Source organism: Panthera onca, chromosome A3, assembly GCF_046562875.1.
Source record: "Panthera onca isolate mPanOnc1 chromosome A3, mPanOnc1 haplotype 2, whole genome shotgun sequence".
Classification (NCBI taxonomy): Eukaryota; Metazoa; Chordata; class Mammalia; order Carnivora; family Felidae; genus Panthera; species Panthera onca.
Window position 1 is genome coordinate 2,519,932 of NC_138341.1, and position 24,277 is coordinate 2,544,208.

The following is a 24,277-nucleotide window of genomic DNA, read 5'->3' on the forward strand; positions in this document are numbered from 1 at the left end:
TGTCTGTTTCTTCACGGTGGGTCTTTTCTTGGGTGGTTCTGTCTCCTGGATATGCAGATCAGTTTTTCACCGGAGGACTCTGCGTATCTTGGAGCTTGCTCTTTGGGCAGCCTCCTCCTCCCGGATTCCCCCCTCCCCCATTCTCAAGACCAGCAGCACCACGGTGCGTATGTAGAAAGTCTCCTGCATTCATCGTCGCATGGCATCCACTGTGCTCCGTGCCACATCAAGCTGGCGTCATAGAAACACAGGTGCTGCTCTGGGGGGTCTTCTCCACCTTGTCAGTGTGATCCAGCCACTCTTCCCTCTAGTTCAAGCGCACCGTGGGTACGCTCTTCTCCTACACAACTGCCCTTGTCCGTTGCCACAGTCTACGACTCTTCCAACGTCAGCATCGATGGCACAGACGTCCATCGGGTCTGGTTGGGTTCTCCTGACTTGTCTGTTCTGTGGCCTGGAAACCGCCTTCAGGCAGAAAGCCAAGAAATCATGGCCCCCTTGTTTATTTCCCTTCTTGGGGGACCACAGTTATGCTGGCTGTCCAGTGTCTTAAAATCATATATTTTGTCTGGTTTTCCAGTTGTTTAAGCAGAGAGTGTGTCCAGCCCCTGTGACCCTATCCTGGCCTGAAATGGATGTCCTGGGTTTTGCCTTCAGTTTTGTGCTTTCCAGGGGATTTGTCTCTTGTCAGAATTTCTCTGTATTAGAGATGGAACATTTTCTTGCCTTTTTGCCCCTTTGGAAAGGTGATTTTGGGGAGAATAAATAATTTTGGTAGAGAAATACCTGGGAAGTGGGGTGAGAGATTTTGCCCATCAATGGTGAGTGATTGTAGACTATGGGGTTCTTATTCTTCCTGGGGCAAGTGGACAAGTTTTTTTTTTTTTTTTTCCTGAAGGTGTAGGAAGGGGGTATGGAAGGGTGTTGTATATGCCTCCACTTGACCCAGGGGCACCATTCAAGGAGCAGACACCCATCCAGCCCAGAACAGGATTTTAGTAACTTTGGCAGCTGGTCCTTGCAAGGGCTGGGGTACAGGTGTGGTTGTTCACTGAACTCTGGCTGCGGAATGCTCACACTCCTGTGTGCACACCCTGGGAGGGTAAATCTGTGTGCAAGGCCATCTTGCATACTCACTCAACGTGATTGTCTCAGGATGAGCATTATGAAGACAGATTGCTGTGTGATGGTGTGCGGACTGAAGAGCCCTGTGTCCCGCATGATGGTGTCCCGAGTGATGGTGTCCCGAGTGATGGTGTCGTGTTGTTTTTGTCCTTCTCTTTCTGGCTCTGTTGTCAGCAAGCTCTTCTTTTTACTACCCCACTGAACTTGTCTATACACTTCATTTTCCCCACCGTACTGACTACCTTCAATCTATCGTGGCCTGGAAACAAGATAACAGAACGTGTCCTACGGACATACAAATCAAGAATGCGGAAGACCGTGGATGAATGTTGGGGGCTCTCATTTGCGGAAAATGCATGAGATTGAAGCACAAATTGTGCAGGCGGGTCCCAGCTGCAAGCCTTCTGGGCTTGCTTTGTGGATCTTGGATGAGTCCATGTAGGACAGAGAAGTGATACCTCCTTGTTCATTCTGAAATAGGCACACCCGTTTACTTGGTTCCCTGGTCATTTCCTAAAGCGCCTCTGGGGTTGTCCAAAGGTGCACCTTGTCTTTTTTTTTTTAATAAAAAAATGTTTATTTAATTGTGTGTGTGTGTGTGTGTGTGTGTGTGAGAGAGAGAGAGAGAGAGAGAGAGAAAACAAGTGGGGGAAGGGCAGAGAGAGAGGGAGACACAGAATCTGAAGCAGGCTCCAGGCTCTGAGCTGTCAGCACAGAGCCCGATGCGGGGCTTGAACTCACGGACCGTGAGATCATGACCTGTACCAAAATCAGATGCTTAACTGACTGAGCCAGCCAGCCATCCCCAAAGGTGCACCCTGTCTTTTAATGAAATATTAGTGATGTAGAAATCCATCTAGAAGCAGGTGGGTACAAGGCATCTTGCCTGAGAATCCCATCCGTCACTAGGATTTTGGGGTGCTTCAAGCAGCATCTGTGCTTGGTGACTCAGCTGAACAATGAAAAATTCAGTGAAAGCCCAACTTCAACTGCACCTCATAGTCTCATCTGAGGCTATGTTTGCTCCTTAGCTTCTGTTGCTCACTTTAAATGCAGGAATAAAGCACTTAGAATGGAGATTTGAATGTGAATGTGGAGGTTTAGGATGGCCCACTCGGAGAGGTTTAAAAGTAACATTAGATGTGGTGTGTCTGTGGTATTGCACGCTGGTAACACCAACACACATCAGTTCGAATAAAGTTTCCGCGTCACACTGTTCGGTGGGAAAGCATGTTGATATGCTAACTGAGCTGACTCCTTTCCTTGGGGGAAGAAGGAAACACACGTAGGATATTCACATTTAAGACATTTGAGAATTGGCGAGTTTAAATTTTTTTCTTATTTTCATAGTGACCTATTTTGACCTATTTCTGGCATTCTGCATAATGGGGAAATTCCAGATAGCCATGGGAGAAAAGGTGAGGGAACACCTGTCTCCTAAGGGTGCAGGTGCCGGTGAGATGGCTGGCAAATTGTAGCTCTTAGATGTCTTAACTTCTTTTGTTTTTGACAATTTATTGCCACGTTAGCTAACATACGGTGCATACAGTGTGCTCTTGGCTTCGGGACTAGGTTCCCATGATTCATCACTTACATACAACCCCCAGTGCTCATCCCAACAAGTGCCCCCCTCAATGCCCATCACCCACTTTCCCCTCTCCCCCACCGGCCCATCAACCCTCAGTTTGTTCTCTGTGTACAAGAGTCTTTTACGGTTTGCCTCCCTCTCTGTTTGTAATTTATTTTTCCTTTTCTTCCCCTATGGTCTGTTAAATTTCTCAAATTTCACATATGAGTGAAATCGTATGATATCTATCTTTCTCTGATTGACTTATTTCACTTAGCATAATACCCTCCAGTTCCATTCACATTGTTGCAAATGGCAAGATTTCATTCTTTTTCATTACCAAGTAGTACTCCACTGTATATATAAACCACATCTTCTTTAACCATTCATCAGTTGATGGACATTTGGGCTCTTTCCACACTTTGGCTATTGTTGACAGAATTGCTGTAAACATTGGGGTGCATGTGCCTTTTCGAATCAGCACTCCTGTATCCTTTGGATAAATTCATAGTACGATGGCTGGGTCATAGGGTAGTTCTATTTTTATTTAAACATTTGTTTTATTTATATTTGAGAGAGAAACAGACAGCGAGTGGGGAAGGGGCAGAGAGAGGGAGACAGAATCTGAAGCAGGCTCCAGGCTCTGAGCTGTCAGCACAGAGCCCCATGTGGGGCTCGAACTCATGAGCAGTGAGATCATGACCTGAGCTGAAGTCAGACGCTTAACCAAGTGAGCCACCCAGGTGCCCCGGGGTAGTTCAATTTCTAATTTTTTGAGGACTTTCCACACTTTTCCAGAGTGACTGCACCAGTCTGCATTCCCACCAACAGAGATACCATAACTTCTTCTTTTATTTCTATTAAAAAAAAAATCTGTCCAACAAAAACTTTGAGCTTCCCAAGAAACACTGATTTTTGGCATGTTTTCATTTCTTTTGAAAAACCTTAAAGCCAAAATCACTTATATACTTTTTATGCTACTGTTAAAGCTTTAATAGAGGCTGGTGGAAAATATAAGGAGATGAGAAGTAGGAGAGACCAGCTTTGTAAATACCAATATCAGTTACCTCCCTTGTTAACCCCCGGTCGCTGAGCCCTCATTATCTTTGTAAAAACTTTCCCATGATAATTCCTTTTACATCCCTTTTGTTTTTGTTTACGAATTCTTTTTTTTGGAAAAAATGTTTCCAGCTTTATTGAGATACAGTTGATACATAGCATTGGATGACTGCTACCACCTTGAGAGCGGACGGCAAATTCCTGACAGGACCCGGTGTGGTGGTGCCTCAGCAAATTCCGGGTCTTACCAGAACCACAAACCTGATGGGGAGTGACGCATCGCTCATTGGCAACATAACTTCAGAGCACCTTCCTCCTGGGGTGCAGAGAACACGTACCGTCCAAGGTGACAGAAGAGACACAGTCATGTGTAGTCAGGGAAAAGCTTCATCAAGGAGGCAGACGTGAACCGAGTGTCGAGACGGGCGTGGCGGGCCGGTGGGGCCATACCAGGCGAGCCCGGGTCTCCATGGCCGGGCAGCAGGCCAGGGTGGCTGGTGCACCAGAGTGGACGTTTTGGGTAGACTTGTGCTGGGAAGTGAGGGAGGAACAGTAGATTCTGGAGACGCCGTGGGCATCATCGCCCGTCGGCCTGAGGAACGGGGGCCGGAGGCAACTTGGGGATGGGGATCTGCACCTTCTCATTTGGGATTTCCGTGACCAAAAACAGTCTTTCAGGGAGACACCTGATGCGTATCTCTCAGTGTGTAGGCTTTTCTCCTGTTTGCCCAGAAAGCAGCCCCTCCTGTGCTTTCATCTGGGCCCGTCCTGACATTCGAGGAGCCTGTGACTAATGGAGACCCACACACTGTGTTTTTTTTTTTCGCATTTAAAAATTACAAAAAAGCTATAAACAGTTCTAACAAAAATGCTTCATACTTGTTCATAATCAATATTTGTTCATAGAAACAAAATCAAAATATATGGGAAGTTACATTTTTTTATGACTGAAATTGGCAAAAATAGCAAATTGCTCAAGTTGTGGATTTGATTTAGAATAATTTTCTTGCTCGTATTTGCTGTCATACTTAAATTTTCACAAAATAAACTTGTGATGCCCCCTTCATAAATTTTACGTGGGTCGTATTTGACAAAAGTGTGCTCATCTTTATTGTTATTAAAATTTTGACAGGCTGCCTCTGTGAATGTTTTCTGTTACTATTTCTTCTCTGCCTTTAGGCTCCATTTTCAGGTTTTCTATTTGTAGGAAAATACCACCTCCAATCATTCTTAATGACATAACACAGGCCTTTTATAGAAAAAAATCCACCACCCCCTGACCTAAAAGATTAGAAATGAAAGGGCGCCTGGGTGGCTCAGTTGGTAGAGCGTCGGACTCTTGATTTTGGCTCAGGTCATGATCTTACAGTTTGTGGGATCGAGCCCCGCGTTGGGCTCTGGGCTGACAGCTCAGAGCTGGGAGCCTGCTTCAGCTTCTGTGTCTTCCTCTCTCTCTGCTCCTCCCATGCTCATGCTCCGTCTCTCTGTCCCTCAAAAATAAAAATAAATGTTTAAAAACATTAAAAAAAAAGGAAGGAAAATACAGTTGCAAAATATAAAATGTAAGCATTTTACCAATAAATTATAAAGCTAGGTACATAAAAGTTAAATTAGGTGGGTTTTTCATGATGTTTTTTGAGAGCGCTTTCTTGGTAAAATATTCAGAATTCTTACAAGGCAAAATGGAAACAATAATTAGTGAATATAAAAAAACTAATAAAATTATTTTAATAAAGTTGATAGTCGAAATGTACTTTTTGCAAAATTTAATTAAATACTTTTATAAAAATGAATGTATTCCGTAACACTTGTGTTCAGTATCTACCTAGTTTTTTAAAATTTATTTTTTTAAATGTTTATTTATTTTTGAGAGAGAGAGAGAGAGAGAGAAAGAGAGCTCGTGGGAGAGGGGCAGAGGGAGAGGGAGAGAGAGAATCTCAAGCAGGCTCCGTGCTGAGAGTGGCGAGCTCCACGTGGGGCTTGAACCCACAAACCTCGAGAGCATGACCTGAGCCGAAGTCGGATGCTAATGACAGGCCCCCCCGCCCCCAGTTTTGATTGTAAAGAATCACGATCATACTTCACGAACGCCATGTCTAGAATCCGTATTATGCTTTGCTCATGATGAATCTAGACCCACATCTGCACAATTCAGTGGTCCTAGGAATCGTTTATATTCCAAAACATTCCTCAGCCCGCTGCATAGTTGTTGCTGATGAAGTGCTAACTCACTGGCAGCACGAATTAGGAAGCCGGACACAGCTAGGGAAGGGCCTCTGGCGTGGCACCCTGGTCCAGGACCGTTAGCCTCATGCTCTCTGAGAGCAAGGGGGGCGGCCACTCCATGACCTAGATGCTTCCCGCTCCGGAGTGTCACTCCAGTGCCCCGCACAAGCCTTCATGGCACTCACGTGTGCCACCGTGCTTGGGGACACAGGGCAGAACGGTGACAGGCTGCAGCCCTGAGGACCACCCTGCCGGGCCCCACCTCCACACACCCTCAGCCGCTGACTTTCTATGTATTTGTGTTTGGCCTGGACCTACGCACCCCACTCCTCACGAGAGTGTGCGTTAATTCTCATTGTGATTCTGTTTTTATTCTATCTGGTTTAGCATCTCAGTTAATTCTGATGTTTAATCTGCCATTCGACAACCAGTGGTGTGGGTTGTCAGTACATAACAATACACTGAGGGGCAGGACGAGAGCCGGCCTCTGGTTGGCTGGCGTCTCTGGGGAAATTTCTCACAACCGCTTGCTGTGTAGATCTGCACCGAGGTTGGACAGGGGCTAGGAAACCCCTCTGTTCCAGTTTAACCTTTTCCACAGTAATTGTGGGTGGCTCTAGAGGAAATAACTAGGAAATAAGTAACTATTTTCTACAGGAAATAACTTACCCAAACAGCTCCCGGTGATCTCCTACATGGAATTTGGAATCACGGCCGCCCGGGCTTACGGGGGTCCCGATAGGTCCGATACGGAGTTACCGTAGCCCCAGATGGAATTTCCACAGACACCGTCGCTGCAGCAAGCACGAAGCCAACGGGGTTTCCTTGGCCATGGCCAACCAGCTTTGTGTTGTTGTTCATCTTCTAAAACATCACCACAAAATACAAACCGTTCTCCATTCTAGACCTTTAGAAATGTCAGATCACAAAGACAAAGTTAGAAGTCTGCATGTCAATCCAGGCCATGGGCTGCTCTGGGTACATTTCCAGTTCTCGTAATGAAAGGAGTTGGAAATAATTGACACCCCGAGGAATGCCAGTAGAGATTTGAAGTAACTCATTTGTGTCTATTTCTATTTCCGCCTTGCCTTGCCCTGCCCTGCCAGCCTTGCCTTGCCTTGCCTTGCCTTGCCTTGCCTTGCCTTGCCTTGCCGGGCCCTGCCTCGCCTCGCCTCGCCTCGCCTCACCTCGCCTCTCTTCGACTGTTTTCTGTATCTCTAACATTCAGTGAGGGGCTCTGTTGTGCTGCTCATGTCTGATGCTGAAGCAGAGCACTTGAGCTCAACCACAAACCAAACCTAGTCTGCTGAGATGAGTCCAGAGTGCCGCCATTTTGCTTGTGTGCTGATATTCAGAAGGCGGGAGTCCCATGGGCAGAGGCCACATTCAACAGAATGTAGCAGATGATCCAAGAATATCAATTCCAGGGGCACCTAGGTGGCTTAGTTGGTTAAGCATTCGACTTCAGCTCAGGTCATGATCCCTGAGTTTGTGAGTTTGAGCCCTGTGTTGGGCTCTGTGCTGACAGCTCAGGGCCTGGAGCCTGCTTCCGATCCTGTGTCTCCCCCTCTCTCTCTCCTCCTCCTTCACTCGAGCTCTGTCTCTGTCTCTCTCTCTCTCAAGAATAAATAAACATTTAAAAAAATTAAAAAAAAATCAACCGTTGCTGGTCGATATCCACCAGCCCTTTGTTCCTGGTTCAAGTAGGGTAGAGCCTCTCTGGCTGGTCTTTCTGAAGTCGGGCGTCCTTCCCCGTGGCTGACCCACAGGATCGTGGTGAAGGGGCCCAGACAACCTGTGCTTGGGTCAGACACACAGCGGGAGAGTGTGGAGCATGACTTGGAGTCAGCAGACAGGGATGCGGGCCCCTGCATACCTGCTGTGTGGCCTCCATCACCCAACTGGAGTCTGTGAGCCTCGGTGCACTTGTTTGACTGTTGTCTTGCTTGTTCACCATCCTCAGAAACGAGTGATTTGTACGTGGGACAACCCAGGCGTGCGTACTTGATAAACAAAACCGTGCATTTCGAAGTCCTTGAAATCGCACGTGTTTTGAGCGTGTAAAACAACAGAGCTGCGTTCGCTCGAGGGCACGTCGCTGCATCCGCTTTCCTACAGGACAAGACGCAGGCTAATGGCCTACCTGTGACGGACGGGCCCTGGTCGCCGGTGACCTCGGGTCATGAGGAGGGCGAGGGGCTGGCGCGCTGCTCCCACAAGTAGTCTCCCCGGGCTCGTGCTGCCTGGATTTTCAGGGAGCTCGGTCTTTCTAGACAGTCAGGACACATATTTCTTCCTAATTACATTTCATTCCGACCCGTGTCTGACAAGCGATGGTTCACCTTTATTTCTGGGCCGCGTCGTGAGCTAAGGCTGGAAAGAAAACGCTGCATGTGATAGCAGTTGGCCGCGACGACACCGAGCCTCCTTTACTCTCTGCCAAACCCCGGAACAATGATCTCTTTGTCGCCACTTCAGCTGGAATCTTGCTTGTCTTTTATTTCCAAAGACATGAGAGGCGTCCCCAAGCAAAGCGACGCAGAGTCTGAGAGTCAGGACAGCCTAGCGCCCGGTGCAGTCCTGGGGATGCCCAGGAACCAGGCTGTCAGCCTGACTGAGGACCGTCCTGCTGTTGACCTTGAAGGTAAAGATAAGCTCTGTTCAGCCTGAGATTTTCTTTTTGTTTAGATGTGAAAGAACTGTAGCTCGGTGTGGGCGTTCTGTCCTTAGAATTTCTCTTTTAAGATTTTTTACAATGTTATTTATTTATTTGGGAGAGAAAGAGGATGAGTGGGGGAGGGGTAGAGAGAGAGAGGGAGAGAGAGAATCCGAAGCAGGCTCCGTGCTGTCCGTGCAGAGCCCGACGCAGGGCTCAATTTCATGAACCCCAAGATCATGACCTGAGCCGAAATCAAGGGTGACACTTAACTGACAGAGCCCCCCAGACGCCCCTTCCTTAGAAATCTTTTGAGATGATGGGTGGGCAGCTACAGCCATTCTCACAAGTCCTGTGAAATAAATGCCAGAAGAGGTACCACTGTGGGCCAATGCTCTCACTGACTTGAATAAAACTCTGTGTGGTTCACAGAGTAAAGGGGGGAACCTGTCTGTTAATAAGAGGCTCCATTGATCACTGAAAAAATCAATGCATTTAAGGATCCAATAGGATATACCTAACAAATAATTTTATTTGAAAGAATTCAACTTTGTCTGAATTCTCTGAAAAATCTGCCTACAGTGGTATCATGCTGGCACGTACATTTTATTTAGTATCGGGCGTGGGTGAACACGAAAATAGGTAAAATCCTATCAGTGTTGGAGCGCATTATCTACGCTTCTGATGACTTATGGGGCCGACAATCGCTCTACCAATGGCCAAGTAATAATTAGTCCCCCCACCTCCGAATCTCTAATTGGTTAAGCAGGTATGTGATGAAATTGTGTGGTGTGGAAGAAAAACAGGGCAAGGCATGTAAATGAACATCGTTGTGGGTCATTGTGGTGGTCATATTCACCCCTTTTCATCCAGATATTTTCTGTTTTTTTCCAAGAATACCTTTAAAGTATTTCTAACTCTGTGCTCACTGGAGTTCCTGAGTGTGCATGGAAATTGTATCGATGTCCAGCCAGGTCCCAGCTCCCTGCCTTTGGCTGAAAGCCGTCAGAGTGCCTTTGTAAACACAAAGTGCCGTGGCACGGGATAGCTCTTTCGTCTATGTGGTCGCTTTTTGGTGGAAAGGATGCAGAAAATTTTTTTTGATTGTATGTTAATGGTGGATGATGCCATCGCTTAAGGCTGGAAGAAAACTGGGGCGTGTGTGTCTCACATTAAAAAAACTCTCGCGTAGCTAAAATGTCATCAAGATTCACTGATATTTAAAATACTATTTGCATCATTTGCTTACTCTATTGATATGACGAGAACATTGTGATTAGCCTGAGCATTAGCAGTTTCTTTAGGTGAGGAGTTTGTGATTAATCGTTTTTCATAGCGTGTCAAGCAGATGTGACTCACCTAGACAAGATTTTAAAGACTCCTACGTTTGACCGTTTGTTTGCAGTCTTATTTCCACCTGTTCTTTCAAATGGATGAAAATTACTTGTGAAAAAATATGCTCAGAAAGTGTAAAGGAAAGGCTAAGAGACCCAATGGGACCACACGAGGCATTGTGTGAAATATTTAAAAGGTGAAAAAAATTGCGGCTATACGTGTGCTAAAAATGTTAGTATAAAAACTCTGACCTGAATGTGATTTTTAAAAGCGTGTTTGTTTTCTGTTAACTTTGACTTTCACTTCCTTTCACTGTGTCAGCAGTACAAAAATCTTTCCTTCAGGGGCGCCTGGGTGGCTCAGTCGGTTAAGGGGCCGACTTCGGCTCAGGTCACGATCTAGCGGTCCGTGAGTTTGAGCCCCGCGTCGGGCTCTGTGCTGACAGCTCAGAGCCTGGAGCCTGTTTCAGATTCTGTGTCTCCCTCTCTCTGACCCTCCCCTGTTCATGCTCTGTCTCTCCCTGTCTCAAAAATAAATGAATGTTAAAAAAAAAAAAATAAAAAAAAACACAAAAAAACCAAAAATCTTTCCTTCAGTGAAAAATAATAAAATCTATGCCACGGACACCTGCAACCAGAAGTTCACAGTCCTGACTTTGCAGCCCAGAAGCTTGTTCGAGAAGCTAAAACAGTAGAGGTGGTGCAGGGTAGCAGAGACCTTGCTAACGCCAAGTCAGGATGGAAATGACTCTACTAGCATTTATCAAATAACATCTCAGTTTATTACGATGCCCTGCTTAGTTTTTTATCAACTTAATCGAAAGGTACAAGGACCTGCATCATTTGAACTGTGCATTTTGAAGAGTTTTGAAGAATGTATAGACCCATGAACCCGCCACTGATTCAAAATTCAAAACATTTCCATCACCCCCAAAAGTTCCCTCGTGCCCCTCGGTGGCCTGTTTCTTCCTGCATGCCTAGTTCCAGGTAACTGTTGGTCAACTCTCTGTCACCAAACTGTGTTTTGACAAATGGAACTGTGCATTATGTACTCTTCATGCTTTGTTTTAGATGCTATGTCTTATGATTACTAATAAAATATGTATTTTTTCCAGGGGCACCTAGGTGGCTCAGTTGGTTAGGCATCCGACTTCGGCTCAGGTCACGATCTCGCGGTCTGTGGGTTCAAGCCCCGCGTCGGGCTCTGTGCTGACGGCTTGGAGCCTGGAGCCCACTTCCGATTCTGTGTCTCCTTCTCTCTCTGCCCCTCCCCCTGCTCATGCTCTGTCTCTCTCTCTCTCTCTGTCTCTCTCTCTCTCTCTCTGTTTCAAAAATAAAACATTAAAAACAATTAAAAAAATATGCATTTTTTCCAAAAAGACAGCTATTTAGTTATGAACCTGCAAAATAAAGTCTTTTCATCATGGAGAGTACGCGGCCTTTGCAGCAAGGTCCCTCCCTGACAGCATATTAATTTCCCAGGGCTGCTGTCACCAAGTACCACAAATGACATGACAGCAGGAGCCGGCTTCCCTCTGAGACTCTGGGTACGACCCTTCCTTGCCGCTTCCAGCAGCTGGTGGCGGCCATCTATCCTTGCCGTCCCTGCCCGCAGGACTGCGCCGTCCGTCTGTCTCTGTTGTCCATGGCGTGCTCCTGTGTCTGTCTTTAGCAGGCATTTCCTCTTCTTATAAGAGCACCAGCCACTGGATTTAGGGTCACCCTAGTCCAGTAGGACCTCTTCCTTGCTAATTGCTTCTGCAAAGACCCAGTTTCCAAGTAAGTTCATGTGCATGGACACTGGCGGTTAGGACCTGGGGACACAATTAACTCAGAACACTCAACTATGCCATTGGCCCTGGGATTATAGTATCTCTGGAGTGTCTGTTGTAAATGATGCCATGGGGAAAGCCTGAAAATTGACAGTGAAGGTTTCAAGGCAAGAATGGGTGTAGACTGAGTTCCTACTGCTGCGTGAAGATTCCAGGAGCAGGCAGACTGGGGCCAAGGGCTTGGCTGCCTCGGACAAGCCCCCTCGTCTTAGCTGGGCTGCTGTCTCACTGCGGGTGCTGCTGAACAAAGAGGAAATCCCACGTGACGGCCAGGCTGGGCCAAGCGGGGGTGTTAGGACAGCTTCCGAGAGGAAGTGAATGTGGGCCACCGATGGGAGCCACGTGTGCAATTTCACATTTTCTAGTAGCCACATTAAAAGAAAATGAAACACTGAACAAACTGAGGGTTGATGGGGGGTGGGAGGGAGGAGAGGGTGAGCGATGGGCATTGAGGAGGGCACCTTTTGGGATGAGCACTGGGTGTTGTATGGAAACCAATTTGACAATAAATTTTATAAATTGAAAAAAAAACAAAATAAAAATAAAAAAAAGAAAAGAAAATGAAACAGGTACAATTAGTTTTAGTAATATATTTTATTGGACCTCATACTGAAATGTTGCCATTTCCCTGTAATTACTAGGAAAGTATGAAGGAGATAATTGACTCTTTTTGTATTCACCCTTCAAATCCAGTAAATGTCTTACATTTACAGCACATCTCAATTTGGAGTAGCCACATTTCAACGACTCAACAGTGATGTGTGGCCGGTGGCCCAGTCGTGTTGGGCAGTGCGGTGGCTGAAGGGCCACGGGAAGTCATGCCCCTCGGAGGCGAGTGATTTGTGCCGTCTTAGGGCATCCATGGAGGGATGCCCCAGTGACCCGGAGCTGAGTGCCTGAGCCCACCTCTACGGAGTGATGTTGCTTCTAGAATATTTGACACAAACGTTCCCCTCTTGGGAGGGGGACCATGATGAGGAGGAGCAGGAGGAGGGCAAGGAGGGGATTTTGCAAATAAGAAAATAGGTTGGGGGTGCCGGGGTGGCTGAGTTGGTTAAGCGTCTGACTTCGGCTCGGGTCACGATCTCACGGTTCATGAGTTCAAGCCCCCGCATCGAGCTCTGTGCTGACAGCTCGGAGCCTGGAGCCTGCTTTGGATTCTGTGTCTCCCTCTCCCTCTGCCCCTCCCCTGCTTGCACTCTGTCTCTCTGTCTTTCTCAAAAGTAAATAAATATTACAAAAAATTAAAAAAAGAAAATAGGTTGGGGGCACTTACATTACTCACCCAAACCATGCATCTAGGAATGAAGGTGCTCTCCGGTGTGATGCTGCCTCTCCCCAGTCCTCGACCCTTAGCCTGGGACGCGAGGGGCCCAGGTGACCCCTGAGAGACTTCCCAGCACCAGCCCTGCATGGCGTTATGCTTTCGCAGCATCTTCGGCCCAACGGCGCACATGGAGACGTGCATGTAAGTCTCGCACACTCATAACGGCTGGGGGCTTGGGATCTCCGCATTTCCATCGCTCCGGTGTTTGGCTGGAGGAATGATTAATGATAAAAGCGGAAAACGAATGGTCTGAAATCCAGATACCTCAGCCAAGCCTCATATGGCTCAGTCCCAGTAGTGATAAATAATAAAATAATGACATCACTCTTCTCTGCGATCCAATATGGTGTGCAAGGAAAATAAATGGCGTATCATTCACGAGCTCCAGCCATATTTTATATTGTTTTACTTCTTTTCAATGTGTTTTTCTCAGTTGCTTCAACACGATGAGCTGTGTTTCTATCAATTACACGCCAGCATTCAGCACATAAAACATGCCTCAACTCACTCACAGATACGTTGCATTTGTTTTTCTAGTTGCTCCAAAAGCTCAGAATGGAGCTGGAACTTGATCTCCCCAATCTCCCAATTATGGCGACGCTTACGTGAGGGTCCTGGCCCCTGAGCCCTGCACCCGGGAATCTTTGGAAAGCAAGCCCGGGTGTGACACAGCTTCATCAGGGGGACGCGCACTTCATTCAGTCCAGCCTGCTTTACGTCGGTGATCAGACACAGGGCTTTTCATCTTAAAAAGGCACTAATTCCAGTTGGGCACCGAGTGCGGTCTTCACGGGTTCACCCGTTTATTTGCAGAATCACACTGGCGACATCGCCTCGCAGGGCGAGGCTTGGACCAGGCTTCGGGGACCAGACCGGAGCCGGAAAGCATCCCTGTCTTTAGAGGCGGCGTATTCTGCAGGCTGGGATACCGACAGCCTAGATGATGAGCACAAAGGTTGATGAGCACAAAGGTGAGAAGAATGAGGAGTAAAGGTGAATTCTGCGTCGCTCTTTGTGAGACGCGGTCGACACTTTCCTCTGGTAGCTCTTTTCGTGAGCATCTCGGATCCCTGTTTCCAGCCCGGGGGAATGTGGCTCCAGAGGATCGAGTGGTTTCAGGCTGCGAGCCGGTGTGGGTGGAGTGTGCTGGGGCCCCGACACCTGCGCTCCCTCTTCTGCGCGTCCTGGTCCGGTTCTACAAAAGCGGGGCCTAAAGGGGCTTTAAGGGGACTCCCTCCGGATCGGGGGCCTCCAGGTTACAGACTCCTTTCTTCATCCTCCGGCGAGCACGTACTGGTAAGTACCTGACCCATGCCCACGGTTCGCTAACAATGTCACGTATCCGTGGTTTTCATCCTCTCCGTGAACACGGTGCAAAGGCCAAACGGAGTCGGAGGCGGGAAGGCTTCCCCCAGGGCCCGGGCTGGGGCTCTGAGACGGTGCCACGGAATTCTCGTTTGGACAACGGCTCCGAGGGGCCAGCCTCACCCCACACCCCTGTGCGCGTCTCCCCGTCTCTGGTGGGGGCGGCAAGTGCACCTGCAGACAAGGCTTCCAAGGCTGTGCTGCTGGGGTCCCCCTCCCCGGGGCGGCTGAGCGGAGGTGGTGGGAACCACGGAGCAGGGCCCAGCCACGTGGAGGGGACTCGGGGTCACTGCTAATCCCGCAGCCCCCCTGCCCGAGCTTCCCTCCCACTCTCTTTACTGACAATTTCAAACCCACTATTGAAAAAATGTTTTTAATGTTTATTTTTAAGAGAGAGAGAGTGAGAGCAAGCATGAGGGGGGAGGGGCAGAGAGAGAGGGAGACACGGGGCTTGAACCCAGGCACGGTGAGATCATGACGTGAGCTAAAGTCGGATGCTGCACCGACTGAGCCCCCCGGGCGCCCCCAAACCTGCTATTTAACCACAGACGCAAGGACCCTACGGATCTCATTGTTCCCTCCCTTTTGGCGATGACGGGCCCTGTTAATTCATGGAGGAGGTGGGGGCTCTCCCTCTGTCCTGCCCTAATGCCTTCGGAGGCTTGTAGGTCCCCACCTCCCCGCTTCCTTTCCCCAGTTCCGGAGACGGGAGATGTGGCGAAGACCCCAGAGCGGCCATTTTATTTAATTTTAATTTAAATGCCACTAATTCAAGTCTAAGTTAGTGGCTACCGTGTGCGTGGCAGCTACAGACTAGGGAACACGGACCGCATCTTCCTTCCTCTCGACTTCTAGAAGCTGCTGCGTACCTGCCTCTCTTTTCTCCCCTCGGTTCTTGAGCAGCGGGCAGCTCCGGGCTACGGTCTTGCATTAAACCGTTACAGACGCCCGGAGGCTGCAATTCTCGGTCCCAGTTGCGGACACCCAGCAAGTGTGTGTGATCGGCCGAGCCCGGGCCAGATCCGCCCCTCGAGCCACATCACGTGTTCTTTGAGACTGGGACCAGTGTGCAAATTCAGAACTCTGTGTGGGAAAGGAGACACACAGGCCCAAGAGAAGTCACTTAAGAAAATGTTTGTTGGGGGGAGGGGGAGCGCCTGGGTGGCTCAGCTGGTTGAGTGCCAGACTCTCGATTTCTACTCAGGGCATGATCTCACGGTTGGTGAGTTTGAGCCCCAGATCAGGTTCTGTGCTGACAGTGTGGACCCTGCTTGGGATCCTCTTGTCCTCTCTCTCTCTCTCTCTGCCCTTCCCCCCGCCTCTCTCTCTCTCTCTGCCCCTCCCCCCCGCCTCTCTCTCTCTCTGCCCCTCCCCCGCCTCTCTCTCTCTCTGCCCCTCCCCCCGCCTCTCTCTCTCTCTCTCTCTCTGCCCCTCCCTGCCTCTCTCTCTCTCTCTGCCCCTCCCCCCGCCTCTCTCTCTCTCTGCCCCTCCCCCGCCTCTCTCTCTCTCTGCCCCTCCCCCCGCCTCTCTCTCTCTCTCTCTGCCCCTCCCCCCGCCTCTCTCTCTCTCTCTCTCTGCCCCTCCCCTGCCTCTCTCTCTCTCTCTGCCCCTCCCCCCGCCTCTCTCTCTCTCTCTGCCCCTCCCCCCGCCTCTCTCTCTCTCTCTCTGCCCCTCCCCGGCCTCTCTCTCTCTCTCTCTGCCCCTCCCCCTGCCTCTCTCTCTCTCTCTGCCCCTCCCCCCCTCTCTCTCTCTCTCTCTGCCCTTCCCCCCACCTCTCTCTCTCTCTCTGCCCCTCCCCCCGCCTCTCTCTCTCTCTCTGCCCCTCCCCCTGCCTCTCTCTCTCTCTCTGCCCCTCCCCCCTCCTCTCTCTCTCTCTCTGCCCCTCCCCCCGCCTCTCTCTCTCTCTCTCTGCCCCTCCCCCCGCCTCTCTCTCTCTCTCTCTCTGCCCCTCCCCTGCCTCTCTCTCTCTCTCTGCCCCTCCCCCCGCCTCTCTCTCTCTCTCTCTGCCCCTCCCCCCACCTCTCTCTCTGCCCCTCCCCCCGCCTCTCTCTCTCTCTCTCTCTGCCCCTCCCCGGCCTCTCTCTCTCTCTCTCTGCCCCTCCCCCTGCCTCTCTCTCTCTCTCTGCCCCTCCCCCCACCTCTCTCTCTGCCCCTCCCCCCGCCTCTCTCTCTCTCTCTGCCCCTCCCCCCGCCTCTCTCTCTCTCTCTGCCCCTCCCCCCGCCTCTCTCTCTCTCTCTCTGCCCCTCCCCGGCCTCTCTCTCTCTCTCTCTGCCCCTCCCCCTGCCTCTCTCTCTCTCTCTGCCCCTCCCCCTCACCTCTCTCTCTCTCTGCCCCTTCCCCACTCTCTCTCTCTCACTCAAAAATAGATAAGCTTTAAAAAAAAAAAGAAAAGAAAATGTTTGCTGGAGTCCAGGTGCTTTGTGGGGGACAAGTGAGTGGTGCAGAGGACAGACCTGAGCCCTGCTCTCGGGGACCCCGCGGCCCGGCCGGCAGACCAGTCCCCGGGAAGGGCTGTGGGCCACACCTGGACAGCAGCAGGGGGCCGCGAAGCCTTCTCTGTGTTCGGGGCAGGTGGGATCCTTCTGGCGGTGCGCTGGCGCGTGGCCCGGAGGGCAGGCAAGACCGGGGGGTGGTGCTGCTCTGGAGGCTGAGGGTCTGGAGGAGACGAGGCCGTGGGACAGGACAGGGTGGGCTCAAGCGGTGCAGGGGTGACGGCGGGTGGAAGGGACCCAGGGGGTCCCGCCGGTGCTCGGGCCATGCGCCCAGCCAGGCCCAGTGGGAGCGGGGCGAGCTTGGGGCCGACAGGGCGGCCGAGTGACTAACCTGGGGGCGGCCGTGACTGACGTGGCTCAGACCACAGTCAGGAGGCCGGCGGCCCGAGATCGGGGCGGCCCCGGCCGGTTCCTTCTGAGGCTGCGAGGGGCAGCCTGCTCCCCCTCCCCTGCTTCTCATGGCCGCCTGGCCATCGTGGGCGTTTCTAGTAGGTCTCCGCCTTTGGGCTGGTGTGCTGTTCCCTGTGTGTCCAAATCCCCCCTTTCCTGAGGACGCGGTCGTGTTGGTCGTGTTGGGTGAGGACCCGTCCTGCTCTGGCGAGACCTGTCCTTGGCCAAGAGCATCCGCAGGGAGCCCATTCCCACGTGAGGTCACGCTCTGAGGTGCTCGCTTAGCACGAGTGAGTCTGGGGACGTGAGTGAACCCATGAGAAGGCCCGGCAGCTTTGAGGGACGTGTGAGCGGGAGTCATGTATGTTTGGGATGGGCCTGCAGGTGAGGGGAGGGTTCTGCTTCGTAAAGAGAACCACAAAAGACAAGGTTTTCCTGGGGGTAAGTCTGCCTGCTTCCTGGCAGGAAATCTGACGCTTCAGGGATACAGTATGTGCTCCGGGGTGTCTGTCCCATCATCCCTTGTGGCCTGGGGTCACCTGCCCTGATGGAGGAGAAAGGAACTGTCCTGCATCCTTCCTGCAATTTGTCTCATCCCGAGGCCATGGCTGGACCCCTGGGGGAGAACGAAGGCCCAGGCTTGGCCCTTCCCCGGCTTTGGGCACCACCGTCAGGTTGTCGTGACTAAGCCAGCTGATGTTCGCGAGCTTAGAGCCGGGTCTGGCACCCCCCAGGGGTCCCGTGAGTGCTGGCTGTCCTCATCCGTTTCTGCTCTCGTGTCTCCGTTAAGATGTCCCTGAGACCTGGAGGGGAGTGCACAGGGCCTCTGGGCCACAGGTCCCTGCCTGAGACCCGGGCCGTGTCCCGGTCCCCTCCTCGCGGGTGTGTGTGGCTCTGGGCCACCCGGTCAGTGCCTGTAGCCACCTCACTTTGCCGTGAGTGTCAGGGATTTAAAACCCACAGGGGCTGGTAGGTGACGGGCCACTTTCCATGTCAGCGTTACAAAGAGGTGGCTTTCTGGGCCACAGAAGTAGCTTTATAGCCCCAGTTTCCTCATCTTGAAATTGGGACAATTGAAGAGTCCGTGTCCCAGGGCTTCATGAGGATTAAACGGGTGATACTTACAAGCACAGGCTGTGACTTGCGGAAGATGGTCAGCAAAGTCTCCGGTACTCTTACTGGCCGTGGTGCCTGCAGGTGTCCCCTGTGTGAGAATCGGCTCTACCTCGTAGGTGCAGGGAGAACCCGGAGAAGTTCCTGCATGGGAGGCGACCCCTTATCAGGGGGATCATTTAGTCTGGTAGAAGACACAGAGAATCAAAGAATTTTTTTTTTTTTTTAGGGGTAAAGATCGACCTTTCCTTAGGTAAGGAATTATTTTTGACATGCAGACTCTCAGTGTTTATAACATTCACTGTCCCCACCCCCTTAGCTGTCACGTGCCTCAGGTTTTTTAACCCAAGATTGTTTGCCTATGAGACTTTCCTGCAGGATTTTAGACGTTCTGTCAGAGTGAAGTCTGTTTTTCTCTCCTTGGTAATTCTGCGAATTGATAAACTGAGGAAAGCTGTGTGAGATGCTTTATCCTGGGCTTTCTAAGCAGCTCTGCGCACGTGGTTTCAATTCTTTATTTTTGAAGGACTTATGTGCAAACATATACACAAGAAATCCATAAATAATTTGGAAATTATTAATGTGTATTGTTAAAAATCTTTTGCAGGGCACCTGGGTGGCTCGGTTGGTTGAGCTTTGGGTCTGACTTTGGCTCAGGTCATGATCTCTCGACTCATGAGTTTGAGCCCCACGTCGGGCTCTCTGCTGTCAGCACGGAACCCGCTTCGGATCTTCTGTCTCCCTCTCTCTCTGCCCCTCCTCCACTCACTCTCTCTCTCTTTCAAAAATAAATAAAAACATCAAGAAAAATCTTCTTTTGCAACTTCGCACAAAGCTCTAATGTCAAGCTATGCGGTGATTTTGGAAGTGGGCTCGATTACAGATTATTCTTAACCTTTCCTCTGTCCCGTCCTTCGTAGCCGTGTGTATCAAGAGAGTTTTGACAACGGTGAGAAACCTTCGTCTATTGAACTCCGATCTTTTGGATAATCGTGTTCTTCACCCACATTCCTTATTTCTGGCCTTTAACTCACAAATACTTTCCAAGTCTTTATTTGGACTTGACTTTTCTTACTTACAATAATCACCAAAGATGAGCATTCTTTGAACTGGGTAATAACTACAATTGTAATTAATAAGGCATCATTTCCGTCTCCCCGGATGCAGATCCCAGGCCACGGCAATAACTCCTCTCACTATTTTTAGAGTGTCTGTGTTCAGCAAACGGTGTCAGAGCGACTGTGTTCGGGAAACGGTGAGTCTGAATTCATCCAGGGGCCGCGAGAAACTACGGCCGGAGACGTTGACCCTGACTGTTGAGCCGCGGGAGGAAGGACGGCGAGGCTGGACTCGTGACCCCACCAGCCAGAGCCAGAGCCATGCTTTTCTCACCACTCTGCCTCTGTCGCATCCTCCGAATGAGACGAGGACAAGGACGCGTGACGCGGAGCTTCCTGGAATTAATGGGCCAGGAATGGGGCCGACCCAAGTCTCGTCTCAGGATGAGTGTATGATGTGACTGGTTTCTCCAAGGCTGGGGGTGAATTGCTGACGTCTCGCTGATCCCCGGATATGCCTTGTGTTTTCCTAGCTCCCAACTTTGCTCACGCTGTTCTCTCTGTGGGCAAGATCCTCTCCGCCTTCTTTGGCTGATCAAAACCCACGCACCTCTTAAGGCTGACCGATCTCACCTCCTCTGTGCTGGTGTCTGTTTTCTGGAGAATGTTGTCGGTACTTCAGGGAGCCTTTCCCAGGGTCTGTCGCCGAGGGTGTCTGTCTCCCGCATTTGTAACCTGCCTCGTTACAGGCAGGGTTAGAAGGCTACCAAGGTGTGAGCCCTTTGCGGCCGGGACTTTCCCTCCTCGAGTGACCCCGAGTGGCACCCTGCCCAAAGCCGGTGCCCGTTAAGGTGTGTCCACTCCCACGTTCCCTTCCCCTCCCACCCTTCTCATTACCTGCCAACGTCGTCAGGACAGAAGGGGCCATCCGTCCCTGTGGACGCGTGACCGCACGTTGGCGTCTGATTCCATTTCTGGAGCTCTTCAGATTTCGTTTCTAGGCTAAATGAAAGATGATCCTGGAATAAATAACAGAATGGCAAGAAATCAGGAGAAATTGCTTCTTTTATAGTCAAGCCAGCCAACCAGATAGCCTTAGATTAATCGCTCCCATTTGGTGGAATGTAAACTCTGCAACACTGTAGCAAGTTCATGGACAGTAAAATCCACTGCGCTCAGTTCCATAGGTAGAGACAGACACAGATGGCCCTCGTGTTTGTTTCAGCCAGGTTACACTCATGTCCGCATCTCACAGCGGGACTTTGCCTGTGGAATCTTGTTATTTTTGAAGCATGTTGAGTGTTAATTTTTTAAAAACCCGATTGTGGAGAGTATCTCAGAAGGAGAGAATATTTCTTCATTAAATGGCCTTAAATGAGTGACGATCGTACGGAAGGAGGACGATTACCTGGAAAAGGTTCTGTGGTGATTCAGTTATTTTGGAAAAATATATAAGTAATAAAGATGTGGGAACATAGAGGTATACTTTAATAAATTTGAAAAAATCTTGAATTTCTCCCTCATTATGAAGCTCTCATAACCTGTTTTCCGGGGTGCATTTGCATTGTAGGCAACTGCATACAATTGCAAAAAAAGTCTGAAGAAGGTTTTTTTTCCTAAGGTACAAAGAGATGCCATATTTGGAAAAATGAACAATTGGAGTCTGCAATCTAAAATTTTCTGGTAATTTCTATAGACTTTTGGAATTGAAATTGCACATGGATGAAATAACGCATAGTAAGTGAGCGTCTCTTTTTCCTGCTGAAAGTAAGAAAGTGGGTGTGGGGTCTGTTTTTGAGCCCAGGAAAATTTGTCATTGACTGAGATCGGGGGTACAGAAAGCCGGGCATCCCGTGGGGGGCAGAGCGTGGTGTGAACTTACAGAGACATTGGCAGGCACCGAGGGTGGAGTCAGAGAGGAAATGGCCGTGTCGTGTGGAAAGTAGCAGATGTCTGCCACCAGCTGGACCGCTTAGAGGGCGTCAAACACAGGGCGAGAGAGAACCTGCCTTAGAAACGCACCACCTTTCAAGCCTTGGGCTGGTGGGAGACCCTCTGGGAGGACCCTTGCCTAAAATCCCGCACTGCAAACTGAAGCCAGGGTGGGGACCAGAGGGGCGGTGTTACAGGGGGCGGCTGGGTGTAGACAGTCCGGACTCCACTCCGGCCAGAGGAGGGTTGCTGCCTTCGTGCTGCGGCTCCGGGAGATGCCTGCAAGGCCAGCCCGGCTCACGACTTCCTGCCGCCCGGGGAAGGCACATCGGTGCCGCGTGGTCGCCCGTGGCCCTGGGGACCTCACTGCGCGGAGACACGACGTGGGCCCGCCTGCCCTCCGGGCCCAGTGGGAGGTGGATGTGGTGGGGGTCTATCTCGGCGGTTACAAGGTTCCCAGGACCGGAGGGCCTTTTGTGACATGCTCTTGCCGTCTGAGAGGCGCTCAGGAACCCTTGAGGAGAGGGGCGCCTGGGGGGCTCAGGTCATGATCTCACGGTTCATGAGTTCGAGCCCCGCGTGGGGCTCTGTGTGTCAGCGTGGAGCCTGGAGCCTCGTTTGGATCCTCTGTCCCCACCTCCCCCCTCTGCTTCTTCCCCGCTCGTGCCTGCTCTCTCTCAAAAATAAATAACCATTAAAAAAACAAAACAAAAGGGAGGCTGGAGGAGACACGCAGGTGAGTGCTGTGGGGTGCGTGACCCCGGTGGGGGAAGGACGGGGCGCCCCGGTGGTCCGCAGACCTTGTCGCCGGGCCAGCCCTTCGCCCGGGTGACGGAGCGCGGTGATGACAGCGCGTAGACTTTATTCAAGGAGCCTCAGTTAGGAGGAGGTCAGAGCCCCCCGGCACGGCAGCTGGTGTTGTGGCCCGGGCTCTAACTCCCTGTCTTCCTGCACAAACCCGAGAGCCACCGCAGTCACACCACCCTCACCGCCTGCAAGGCTCCAGCCTGCCCAACTGGAGCCTCCTCGTCCCCCCGGGGCGGAAACGGCACGGGTCACCCTGCGGCCGAGCCCCTACCCCAACCCGCCGCCCTTGCCTGTAGAACATTCAGGAGCCAAAAGACTGTATGTTCGAGAAAGCTGGTTGTGCAAGTGAACCCGGTGGAGATAATTTGGGGCCCCAAACACCAGCATAAATGCTTGAGAGTGCCTGGTATTGATCTGCCCTTTAATAAAAGCCTCTACCCAGAAATCCTGAGAATATTCTATAAGCTTGGGCTCTTCAACTGCAGATAAGCTATGCATACTATACCAGGAGGATGTTTTTATTTTAAAAAAGGCAAATCACGGGCACCTGGGTGGTCACGCGGTTAAGCATCCGACTTCGGCTCAGGTCATGATCTCACGGTTTGTGAGTTCGAGCCCCACATCGGGCTCTGTGCTGACGGCTCAGAGCCCGGAGCCTGCTTCGGATTCTGTGTCTCCCTCTCTCTCTGTCCCTCCCCCGCTCACGCTCTGTCTCTGTCTCTCTCAAAAATAAATAAACATTCAAAAAAAGGCAAATCATCAAACATCACAGATGTAGCTTAAATTGCCCAAGTTCTATGACGTGCCATCATTTCTCACCGTCCACAGAGAGCATCTCTGGTTGAGCAATATTTTTCATGCTGGGAGTACACCCTCTGGGGTCCTCCTATTGGCCCCTCCCTCTGCTGCACGCAGGTTCTGCTGTGTCTTGATGTGTGCCTAGAACTGGCTTGTTCTGGACGCTGTCTGCTAGGGGAGGCTGTCTCCCTTTCTTCCAAATAGGGCTGGAAGGACGCTAAGATTGGCACATGGCCCGGATCGCCTGTGCGGAGGGTTGTCCGGCGTGAGGGAGGGCGTGTCCACGGCACGACCACCTGGAGCCCAGCCCTGGCGTCACATTACTTCTTGTCACACACATGGCCTCCTCGCGCCCTCCTTACCTTGCCACATTTGGCGTGTTCGATAATGCTACGATAATACAATGCTAAGGAAGGACACAAGTGAGGCACAGTAAAAACGTGTTCCCGTGGCAATCCAGACGCTCGTAAAGTGTGTCCAGTGTCCAGAAGGGGGCGCCTCTGAGCAGAGATCTGTTACAGGTGGTACGGTTATAGGGTACACGGCCCCTTGGATGTGGGGCTTGTACAGATCTGTTAAACGAATATTCCATGCAATGAGGCAGCACGCCATTGAACGACAGACTTGATCCCTCTGAGAAATGCTCACAAGGTGTTCTCTAAGAGCTGCCGCCTGAAACCATGGGCTATTTTATCACAGTGAATAAGCAAAGTACAAACGTGTGGATCATATAATCATCTTTGGCCTTGACAGCCCTTGGACTCTGGATTCTCGAGATCTGCTTTCCTGGCAGGAGTCGCTGACCTCAGTGAAGGGTCGAGACAAAATTTTAGACCCCCTGCCCCGCTCAGTTCCCACTATCAGTGAGAGAAGTCTGCGGCGTAAAAGGCCTCGTGTGCTGAATCCCGCTGCGCACTCTTGGCCGGGGACAGAAGTGAAATTGTTATCTTATTACGTCGGTGAGTTGGGGATAGCAGAAATTCTTACTCGAGTCCTTCCAGATATTAATAATGATATAATACCAAGCTTAAACACAGCTCAAAGCAGCTACTTGTATGGTATCATTTGCAGGGAATCCCTCCTCCTTTCTAGGTTGGAATCGTCTAATTAAAAAAGAAAGCGCCTACTGTCTCCCATGGATCAGACTTACAGCTTGGTGCGCGGATGGCCACAGGGTGTTGGGCTGATCAGAGGA

At 50.7% G+C, this 24,277-nt stretch overlaps 1 protein-coding gene across 4 annotated transcripts in view; it reads left to right on the forward strand.

Annotated features, from left to right (window-relative positions):
• DCDC2C (doublecortin domain containing 2C) overlaps positions 1 to 11,235 on the forward strand; it is a 110,663-nt gene extending 99,428 nt beyond the window's left edge. For 2 of the 4 annotated variants that reach the window (XR_014137380.1, XR_014137381.1), the window contains one exon: positions 11,083 to 11,233. The gene's annotated coding sequence lies outside the window, so the exon portion shown is untranslated. Of the gene's footprint in view, positions 1 to 11,082 lie in introns of all 4 variants that reach the window. The other 2 variants (XR_014137383.1, XR_014137382.1) reach the window with 2 other exon arrangements.
• Positions 11,236 to 24,277: the final 13,042 nt, after the last annotated feature.